The sequence below is a fragment of the Coccinella septempunctata genome, chromosome 1 (genome assembly GCF_907165205.1).
Source record: "Coccinella septempunctata chromosome 1, icCocSept1.1, whole genome shotgun sequence".
In the NCBI taxonomy this organism is placed as follows: Eukaryota; Metazoa; Arthropoda; class Insecta; order Coleoptera; family Coccinellidae; genus Coccinella; species Coccinella septempunctata.
The window spans coordinates 52,919,420-52,931,740 of NC_058189.1; the positions used below are offsets into that span (position 1 = coordinate 52,919,420).

The 12,321-nt window shown below is 31.5% G+C and overlaps 1 protein-coding gene and 1 non-coding gene across 2 annotated transcripts in view; both read right to left on the bottom strand.

The window, feature by feature from the left end:
• Positions 1 to 12,321, bottom strand: part of LOC123322385 — a 66,944-nt gene that overhangs the window by 35,202 nt on the left and 19,421 nt on the right. The window lies entirely within an intron of this gene.
• Trnad-guc lies at positions 5,508 to 5,579 on the bottom strand. Its single transcript has one exon. It is a non-coding gene; the product is annotated as a tRNA-Asp (tRNA).

Genomic DNA, 12,321 nt, shown 5'->3' on the forward strand with positions numbered 1-12,321 from the left:
TGGAGGAATGCGGAGCTCAAAGCTCTTATAAGGTGCAAAGATATATACCGCTTTGTATACCGTTTATTTATATTAACTCTTTTCGATCGACGAGTTAACTATCAGGCTGTTGGAGCGCTCTGGAATATGTTGTCATTCGCGCTGCAATTTTCCAGTTAGTTATGGGAATTCCTCCGGTACCGACCGATAAATGAAGCGATTAATTGCAAAGTTCGCATCCATCAATATTGCAGAGGTTGAAGCAACGCTACAAATCGCGGCCATTGGTTTATTATTCCATAAGTTTCCTCTACAAACTAGCCGTTTTTTCCGTACTTCAGATGGCACCACAAGTTTTTGCGCGAGTTTAGTAATGGCGACCTTTGAGACATACTACAAACAGGCTGTTTCATAATTTGATGCGGACACTGAGGGAAAAATCCCTTGAATTATTCTGAGCGAGTTGCTTCATATGAATATAGGTCATTTTGTTTTATTCGATTCTGGTATGTATACTTTATTCAAATTTATTTTAGCAGTCGGTTGGCCATGAAATAATTTTCTCAAATTTTTGTAACTAAAACGAAGTTAGGTTGGCACTCATGAAATGTCGTTAATGTCATAACGCCGTTGCCACAACTAATATCAATTTTTATTACGAAAATTCGAAAATGCCGAAAGTGATTGAAAAAAGAGACAGGGTTTCAGGAAGTGCTATTTAGAATTCAGGTCCGCTCATTCAAATAGTTATACCCTGATATTCTAAAATCCAGAATATGTCAGACGGTAGCGAACATATTCAATGTAAGAGAATTTATATAATGTTTCATCTGAATCTAAACGACTTATATTTCAGCTGGATATTTCCACAATCAGAAAGACTATGAATGAAGAGGATGACAAAGAATTTCCTTCTATTGGCAGACCCAAAAATGTGGTGGCATTTGAGAATTTTATATTTGAGTGAATTAATGCGAAGTTTACTACAGGATTTTCGATTAATGTCATCGTAGAAGAAGTTCCCGGAAATTGATTTTTCTATTTTCATTTGACTTGTCCTATACATTGTAAATGCCTTAAGGTACCAATAAATACCTAATTATTATTATTATTACATCAATGTATTAAGATGAATAGCCACAAATACGCGCAAGTTGCCCTGTTACTTGTTTATTCATGTTAAATTTTTGTTCAACGGTGAAGTTGCATCTTAACTTGAAACTTCCTTCAATTCCTTTTACTTATATTCATGCAAGATGATTTTTGTTGAAGAATTTAACATTCTTGTAATTATCTGTTAATTCCTTCGAGAGATACCCATTTCCAACCACTGCATCATATGCATTTCATCTTCGGGTTAATATTTTTGAAATCTACAAATGATGTAAGCCAAAGAAGATAACGAACATTAACTCTCCTCAAGCTAGTGCATATTATGATATTATACTGATCTCTTGTATTTTCCATGCAAATAACTGGATTTGGTATGCCTTCAATCAGTTTGTATAAACTTCAATTATGTTCGTCACATATTTTCCGAAGAGATTCGACATTGTGATAAAATACGTAATAACAGAAACTTTTACGTAGAACGGGCAACATAGCGTTGATTTAAAACCCAAAAATTTTTTGACAAGCTTCATAACCCCACATTTTCGTACTATACAGAGTGAAATGTGTCAAATTTCCATGGCCAACCGACTGCTAAAATAAAATTGAATGAAGTATACAAGCAAAGTTGTCATATTATGCAGAGCGAGTCTTTGACTCGTAAAAATATTTCAACAGTGAATTCTTGAGGTCAAAAGAAACACTTTTTTCCTTCACCATTTTTTTCGAATCAGCTCGGTTTAAAAGATGCAGGTTTTATTTATTTATTTATTTATTCACAAGGGGATACAAACAGGTACAAAGGTTGTTGAAAAACCATAAAAAAATGTTATTTTTAGTTCTATTTCACGAACAATTTTATCGAATAAAATACAATATGGTCTTTTATTTATTTGATTAATCTTTTTCGAACACAAGTTATCACCTACGTCTTGGGTCTTCCAGTTTTCTCATTACGAGTCATGAAAATACCCAACTCTTGAAACTAAGTTGGACGTTATCCAATGAATATTTGAACGTTCCGTAAAACAAAAGTATTGTTCATATTTTCTCGTATAATGAATGCGTCGTTTTCGAGCAATTTCATGTTCAAAAATTAAAAAGTATCTGTGAAATTTGAAAAATTGGGTACTTTGGCTCATTACAACTCTGTTTAAAAGATTCACACATATGTTGTGTCACAGATTCAGCTAGTTATACTGAAGGAAATTTTAGCGCATCTCATTATGAAAACTCAAAATGGCTATATCTTTTTATCAGGGCCGAATCGTAAATAATGGCATAGGAAGAAAAGTGTTTTTTTTACCTCAAGAATCTACTGTTCAAATAAATATTTGTAAGAGTCAAAGACTCACCCTGTATTATAAATTTATAGTTTGGGTTCTCACGAATTGTGGAAAAGGAATTTTCCATAAAATACGCGCTTGGCTTCATTCTACTCAGAATTTGGTACTTCTCAACTTCTTATGATCCTTTGGACGTCAAATTTTTGTCCACTATAAGTTAAGCTCTATTCCCTAGGTATAAGACAACTTAAGGATATTTTTATTGGGTCACAATGAAGCCATTTAAACCTTAAAAACTTTTTTTGCGAATTGAATCCTCATAGGACATTTTTTGTCATAATATGACTTAGACTACCTGAGTTCTCCTGGAAAAACTTATCATGCCCTATCGATCCAAATTTTGATGAGAATTCTACGAGGTCTTCAAAATTGCTCGAATCAGAAATTCAGCGTGTTTCTTCTAATAACTCTGTGTGGATATAGAAAAAATATAAGCTTCCTCATAAATTTAATTTTAATCAAACTGCCTATCAAAGAATTCACTCAATATACTGAATATCGGCAAAAATTATAAGGTGATGAAATATATAAGGTGTTTCAGCTGAAGAAGATCACATTGATTCTTTGTATACTTCTTACTTATTCAAGGTCTTGAAAACACATTTGCGACATAAAATAACATTGAATATTCATATATCGTTTCAATAAAATTCAGATTTCTGATTACTTTCTTGGTTATCCGACAATGTTAGTGCGAAATAAATTGGTTGTATAGGAATGATTTATGAAATAGGAATAGGAATTCCACTCTTCGGAGAATCAGGTTTTTACATGACCACAGATCCTTCATTTTATTACGAAAATCTCTAAACAGTGTGCGAATCTTTGTGTCTATCACCAAAGATAAATGATAGGTGAAAGAAAAAGTTGGAAGATACTGTACAAATAAACTTTGTCAGAAAGTGACATTGAAAAAAAAATATCTTGAACTTATCGATTTAAAACCATAAAAAAGAAGTTAATTAAGTATCATTTGGACAACGTGTTCAAACCTATAAATGTCCTATATTTCGGAAAAAAATTTTGTTTCGTTCCTTGATTCTCAATTTTTAAAATCAGTCTATTAAGGTCACCAGTAGATTCACTTTTATTGTCCTAAATTTGGACTGATTCATGTCCTAGAGATGTAAGAAAGGATTTCTCTTATTGGATCATTGATAGAAAGTTTAACGATCAATACACCTATTAAACTCAATCTGGATGAGTTTATAACCGAATCAGAGAAATCCAGAGTGTCGATCACCTCATTGTTCAACAATAAATTATTTTCATTGTTAGGTTTTACCTCCATAAAATTTATGACATACAAGGTAGAGAAATCTTCGCCAACTGTTTTGGACGTTGTCAATTGTACTTGAACAATTGGAATTCATCATCAGACAAGAATTTTGGAATTGGGATTCATGTTTGTGTAACACATACATAATTTGGCATGAGCTGAAATTAGGTCAATGTTCTGAATTCCTGTACCGAGAATTGGCAAAGCCATATAGAGTGATAGCTACACTTTTCTTAACGATTCACAAAACTAGAGGAGTTACATACTACACCTATGTATGGTTCCAAAAGCTGATTGCTTCACGATGTATTAAAGAATCTCAATTCAAATAATTGTAAACACAAATAAGAGCATTAATTCAGATGAGAAATAGTGTCAAACGTCGTATCAAAAGCCAGATAAACATTTTAATTTTTTTCTTCGAAATATTTATATCTTTGAAAATAATATGGACTTTTTATGTTCAAATAGGTAATTCGATAAAAACACGTAAAATGCGTGCATCCTTGATATTTCGATCGATTGATTTCAAGGATAAAGCATTAAGTAACGGAATGTAGAAAGGAAACAACAGATATATCTGAAGGGATTCACAACTGAATACTCCATTTTTAAATATGTATTGATTTCATGTATTTGATTTTTTTTTGAGTGTGACATTTCTGCTTTCACCATTAATTTTTATATGGACAGTTTCACTGTCCTGAAAATACAGATTCATTCTGGGATATATACCATTAATTGTAATACCAGATCTATGTCAGAAAGACGTTCTCACATTCATAACAATGAGTAATAAACAGCAGAGTTATAACTATAAAGTATATAAAAGTGTTAACCATGCTATTATGATTATTTGCGGTTAACTAAGAATTTCTAAGAAAAGCCAAGCACTTATTGAATATAAACCTCAAATATGTCAAGTCAGAATAAGATGGACACTAAAATATGAAGTTGAAATATAATTTGTAATTATAATAAATTTCCCATTAATAGTTAACTTCTAACCTTGGAATAACTTCGTATATTATGGGTACCTACTTATTCAATGAATCAGGCATGTGCTTTTCAATAATACCACATTTCTTATCTAGAAAAAAACTCTTAAACAGGTACTTCTTCTGATGGTTAAATCGTGGATATATTGTTCTGTTTTAATGTCACCGCATTAGTATATCAATTCGTTTTAGTTTGCAGTTGAACGAAGAATTTTAATTCTGCCTTATAATTGTTTGAAATTCGGAAAAAATAGACCGATGAAAAGGTTTCAATAAAGTTTCGTTTGATTGAGAGTCTGTAATAAACTAATTTCTCTTTAGTAACTGATCGAAAGTATAGGGGATGTATGAGCAACTGAAGAGTACCAATTTGTTCGAAACCATGTTGTTCAAATAGCATCCATTTGTGATCGTATGAGTATTGCGAGTATACAGGAATCCATTTTGATGAAAAATAAGAAAAACCATATTGTAGAAAGCGACCGAACATTGTAATGCATAGATTGAAGAGAAATAATCTATGATTTGAACACTAACTCATTATCTTCGCGGGAAATATTTCTCTCGGGATTTTTTTCTGCGCTAGTTTGCGGAGTTGATTGATAAAAATGATGAAAATGATTGAAAATATAGATAAAATTGCGTAACTAGAGTAGAAAAAATCTTACCGTTCAACAAAACACGAATGAAATCTCGTTTTTTTCCTGCATCATTGATGTAATTTGTTTCGTGTCAATCCGAGGCCGAAAAAAAAAAAAGTAAATGAAAATAAAATTATTTTGAAAAAAAGTTTTCCTCCCCGGCGGGGAATCGAACCCCGGTCTCCCGCGTGACAGGCGGGGATACTGACCACTATACTACCGAGGATATATTTATAAAAGAGTTGCGACAGTGACTTCTGCAAATTCCAAGCAAAGATCTTTGATTAAAACTACAAAAATAAAAATATCCAAGATGTGAAATTAGACCATCGGGTGTACAACATATGAAATCACGCAACATATCCATATTAACCTTCAAATAATGACTTCATTTCACTTTTTTCCTACATTTCTTAAGTCGTTCAAGTTCAAAACAATAGGAAGATATTGCTTCAATTAATTGATGCATTTATGCATCAATTCAATCAAGGCCTATCGGAATAGTGCTTTATTTCGTTTTTTCCGGTTGAGCTGGATCAACTGAACCGATTTCAATCGGAAACTTCATTGTAATAATACCTACCTTGGCAAAAAATTCATTGATTTGATGCGCAATTCATGGAAAATTGCATAAGAGATTTTCTTTCAAGAATTGATTCATGTCTATTTAGAGCACGTTTACGTTTATTATAAAAAAATTCAATTAAAAACTATTTATCAATATGTATGTAGTTGAATTAATAAATAAAAATTTCAAATATTACTTGCTTATTTATATGTGATAATAATTCGAATGATTCTATTTCGAACAAATTTGAATAAATATTTAATGTTTATAATAATTATTAGTTAACTTTTATTCCATGAAGCACTGAAGTTTCTGAATTACCTACATAAAATGTTGAAATTTCTCACATCCGATTCTGGTAGTTATTTCGAGATGTCATATCTAAATGGTAATCTGCAATTTCGGTAATTTCACATATCCTTGGTTTTGCCGAAAACTAAATCCATGAGTTACTACAATTAAAATATTCCATAATCCAAAAATGAACATGTCCGGTGTTTATTAAAGTCGACTTTGCAAAATTTCATCACTGGATAAAGATATTTTACACTTCCTATTTCAGAAGAAATTGCTACTACAAGCTACTGCAATGGGTCAATGGGTGGAATCCGATTCAATAAATTTCGAGTCAATTTATAGTAGCATCCAAATTGAAATAATTTTTCGTTATCAAGATGATATTAATGCTCGTTGAATGTAATGTGAACATTATGGAAGAACCTACTACATATTTTCGGTGACTGACCTGTATTTGAATTGAGTATTTCATTAGATAATGAATTGAAGTAGATGTTTCAACTCCTCACAGAAATAATCAAAATATTGTTGAGAAGTCTTTGAGACTTATCATTTTGAAGTACTCAGGGCAGTGATGGATAGGTAAAATATTCCAACAATTTTCTTACAGATTTATTCATTGAGGCAATTGTGATATATCTACTTCAAAAGATCCGTTAGTGAAAATGTCACATATAATCAAATACCTATAAATCGTATGCTGTTATATCTAAAACGCCACGACTTCAGTTGATATTTGAAAAAAATTCCAATAATTCATTACCAAGATGTTAAAAGTTAACGTACTTGAATTACTCAAATTCTTCTAAATTAATCCAGTAATCATCACTATAAATTGCATATTATTTGATCATTCGATAGGTGATTAAACAACTGTTATTTGTATGTGCTCATTAGTGTTAGGTATAATATAATATTTGACTGGAAATAAATATCAAGCTTTCCTACTGATTATCTCTGTCTAATGATGTCATTACGCGTTTTCTCTTATAAATATTACCTAAAAATCATACAAACTACAACACAATACATATCTATCTCAATTAAAATAATTTGTGGTATGAATTTTTCTCGCATGAATAGGCAATTCTATTGCTTTTTCCATGAGCAGAATGGTGGACATATAAATGAAATATTTGTGGTAAAGAAACACACTTCTCAATACAGTTCAAAAATGTTGATGCAGAACTTGAAAGGAGAAGAAGAAAATTCTTAGTGGGGTACCTACGTTTATTTGCTTCCCATGCAATGAATAAAGACTAGAAAATATTAATGTAATTGCGAAATAATTTTTGAAATTTTTTGAATTTTCCGATTGTCTTTTTTGATCTATCATTTTCCATAATGATTGGAATAGTATAGTTATAACTCTCCCTAAAATTTCAACAACTCGAATGATAATCAACGACGATCGTCCAATCTTTTCTGTCTCAATGATCCCATTCTGAAGGCTGAAAATGAAGACATAAAAAATCATTTTTCGGAAATTGTTGAGGTCGACTCATGACTGTCGAAATATGTTCTGGTACAATTAAACTTGGCATAGTGCTTAACATTGCACGTGTTCAGCTTGAGTAGTCAACATTGAGTAATAAAAATTTCGATTCATTATTACGGTATCATGGAGTTTATTTGCATTTAAATTGCAGAACTCGCCAGAGCGTTGGCAAAGTGCCTACCACACTATATTAAATTACCGGCCTGGAAGATAGTTCATCAAATTTTTGTATCAAATTTAAACAGGGGAGTTGAAAGGACGTAGATTCCAACATTTCCGTCATGATAAAGCAGTTTTTTCATTATTTTCTGAATTTTCTTTAAAAAAATATCGTCAAGACCTGATGATATGATGATGATTGACAAAACAATTCGATTTCTAGCTTATTCAATCAATTATCAACCATTGGAAAAAATTGTTTCATTAGCAAAGGAACCCATACCATTTATATAAAAAATGGCTTTATATACTCTCAATTTCCTTTTAATCTTCGTTATGTTGAAAATTTTGACCCCCAAGCAAAATTGCCCATGGCACAAAAAATTTTAATAATAGTTTTCGAGAAACAAGTTGTCAAAGATAAAAAATTCAACTTTTGGCTCACAATTTTTTAAAATTTCGAGAATTGACAAAACGTCCATTTATTGTGGGGATACGATTCCGCATCAATTATTGTACAGGGTGGGCAAGATTGGTGATACTTGAACTACAACTTTCTAACCCAACGAGATTGAGGAAAATGAATGTGCCATTCATGTCGTGTTTTTTCGAGAAACTAATAATGACATCAACTGCATCCCTCTATCTTCTTTTGTTTTTCAGTGATAGGCCAATTGAATTTGGGCGATTTCAACTTTGATCATTATCTCCGTTTCTGTTTGTTCTAGGATGTTGAAATGAAAACATTATAAGGAAACTTTTTTTGATAGCAATTCAGTGGTGTACTGTGATTTTTTCCTACAGGTTTATTTGCTGTGCTATACCATAAAGTTATGTTTTTTCTCATTAAAACAGTAGTTTAAAATGACGCCAATTTTTTACCGTTTCAGAAATATCATACATCACCTTCAGTCTTTCCGAGTTATTTTAAACTACTGTTTTCATAAGAAAAAAACACATCTTTATGTTATAGCTCAACAAATATATATGTGGAGAAAAATCATAGTACGCCACTGGATTGCTATCAAAAAAGTGCCTCATTTCAACATCCTAGCTGAAAAAGAAACAGAGATAATGACCAAAGTTGAAATTTTAATTTTGACCAATAACTCGAAAACAAAAGAAGATAGAGGAATGCAGCTGATGGCTTATTAGTTTCTCGAAAAAAGACGACCGTAATGTGCCATGCATTTTCCTCTATCTCGTTGGGTTGAGAAAGTTGTAGTTCAGGTATCACCAGTTTAATTTTGCTCAACCTGTACAATGTCACGGTAATTTTTCGTTTTTTTCTTCACAGGGTGTAAATGAATAGTTTCTAAAACATTTAGGAGGTTTATTATCAAAAATAGTGTGGGTTTATCTGTGTCATATAATTTTTTTCAAACAGCCCCAGAGCAGATAAACCCTTTCATATAAATTTTAATATACAGCTCCCTAAAGATGGCACCTGAAAAGCAATTTTTTTTTAATTTGCAATTGAGCAGACATTCTATGGGAACGAGAAGTCAATCGAAAAAAGTCGTATTTCAGGTTTCTGAGAAAAAAATTAAAAATTACTTTTCAGGTGCCATCCTTAGGAGGCTGTCTCTAAGCAGTGACTGCTCAAAAAAATCTCAAGGAAAGGACCCACACTATTTTTTGTAAAGGAATTATCCCTTAATTTAACTATTCATTCAAACACTGTAGAAACGGGAAGAACAAAGGATATGGCAATTCGATTAATTTGAAATGATTGATATGACATATTTACTGTTGAAAATATTGCATACAGAGCTGACAGGGTAAATAAAAAGATACTTTTCAAGCTTATTCGGAACACAATTACTCTTGTCTATAACGATTGCATCTAACTCTAGTCTCTACTCGATCGAGATCAAAACCATTATGTTAAAATACATGTCATATTCAATCAAACGAAAGTGACATAATTGTTGACTAGTATAAATGTCTAGCAATTTGTTCCTAGGAAGTGGTGGTTTATCCGAAAGTTTGAGACCAATTTTGTCCGTAATTAATGATTGCAAGGTAGATTAGGTGCCAAATTATCCGCACTTATTTTTGCACACTTTCAGCATCGGCTGCAATCATCTTTCATTAGGAATAATTAGTAGGTACTGGTACTCAACAGCTTCAATTTTCAGGAAGTTTGTCAACTATTACCGTTTATTGCTTTCGTAAATGAATGGTTTGATCCCATTTCCTCATTCGGCTCTGATCCAAAATATAACTAAATTGGCGTTGTAAATTAGAACATTTTCGATTTCTCTGTCTATTGCATATAAAGGAAATTTATCTCCAGTTTAAATACATGATTAGGAAAAATTACTCAAACGAACTTTCTGAAAAATCTTATACACTGACTCGTACGAATATTCCAATAGTAGATTTTTGAGGTCGAGAGAAACACTTTTTTCCTTTACCGTTTTTTTCCAATCGGCTCAGTTTAAAAGATTCAGGCTGTTGAAAAATCATAAAAAAATGATATTTTTAGTTCTATCTCACAAACAGTTTTATCGAATGAAATGAATTTCGGAATATTGATTTTCATTAATTTGATGAATCTTTTTCGAACACAAGATATCACCCACATCTTTCAGTTATCTCATTATGACCATTAAGTACCATAAAAATACCAAAAATTCAAAAAACCCAACACTTGAAACCAAGTTGGACGGTATGTATTAATGAATATTTGAACGTTTCGCAAAATAAAAGTATTCTTCATATTTTCTCGTATAATACGCCGTTTTCCGGTCAAAGACTCGCCTTGTATAAAAGTTATATACGGCTGTTAAAAATCTACTTATCTGTGATGAATTGAAATATACAAAGATGTACACCCTGTTCCAGGTGAATTCATTCTCAATTTTTTGAAGAGATGAAAAAATACCATGGAAATCTATAACTAATTCAAATGACACAATGTTTTGCTATGGACTACTGAAAAACCAAATCCCTCTATAAAAATCATTCTTAAAATTCTCCAAATAATCGACTAATTTCGATGATATTTCAAACTTTTTATTATGAATAAGGTGCTAAGAAATACTGCAAAGTATAACTTCTGAGCCTTTGTTTTCAATCAAATAATATCAAAAACATCATTCTTTATATGATCCACATTTTTTCTTATCAACAAATTCGGAGAAGTAGAAAAGCATTTCACTTATTATATGGAATTTCTGAGTGATAACATCCCTTATCTTTTGGAAGGAGTACACCAGAGATCCATAATTTTTCAGCACGATGTCGCACTTCAACATTTTCAGAGGAAGTGAGAAATTATCTCGATTCAGAGAATCCAAATCGATGGATACAGATAGATAAATAGAACTATTTTTATGGTGTCATTTCATACTTATTTTCATATTTCCATCAATTGATTGATTGCTATTTCCATCAAGGAAATAGCAATATCAGAAATCAATTAATTCAGAGAATTAACTTCATCAAGTCTGATGAAGTTTGTGCTGATATATGGAAAAAACCTAGAATGTTACGAAAATCAATTTGAGAAATATCGACAAGTACAAGTTCTCAGCCGTAGATGGAGGTCATTCTAAGCAGATTCTATGAAATTTCATAAGTAAATTAGTATTCATCTGATTTATCAGAATTTTCATTTTATTTATTAACACGGTGAAATTTCAGAAATGTTTTCTTCATCACTAAAACAAATACATAGTGCTTATTGAATACATTGAATCATATACAGCATATGATGTTTTTGTAATATGATTGGAAACCAAGGCTCAAAAAATGGCTTTTACATTGATAGTATTAATTGGCACCTTATTCGTAATCATAGTGTGGAATATCATTGAAATCAGTTAATTATTACGACAATTATATGGATTATTTCGTTTTTTAGTGAAAAAAAATCGAAAAACTTTCCAGATCCTCAGTGTCTGAGAAACTATAGGCATCAGAAATGTTTGAGTGCCCATTTCTGACTTTTCATGTACTCCTCTATTACACCCAGCCCGATGGATCAATGGTAATAAATCCAATTTTTTTCTTTACCACTTTTACCGCTTCGGCCCAGATGAAAATATATAGTCATTTTAAGTTTTCACAATCAGCTATGCCATCCTAGGAACTTGAAAAATGGAGTTTTTCAATGATTAGACAGACCTTCCATCTGGTGAACGAAGTTTTAAGTATAAATTCATAATAGGTATCAAAAATGAGTAGGTAATAGCTATTTCGTTGGCGATAAATAGTGAGTATTCCTCTCTTGATTTGAATTTTATTTTAGATAATAATAACGTATTCATCTTGCAACCAACCATATTAGCTCTGATATTCATCTCCAATATGTAATCATTTATTATCGTTGTTCATTCCATTTCGTAAAAGAGTTACCAGATTCAAACATAGGCCATTTAACCTTTCATTTTGATATAAGTAAATAAACAAATGATATTATGTCTAATTGTTCAAACA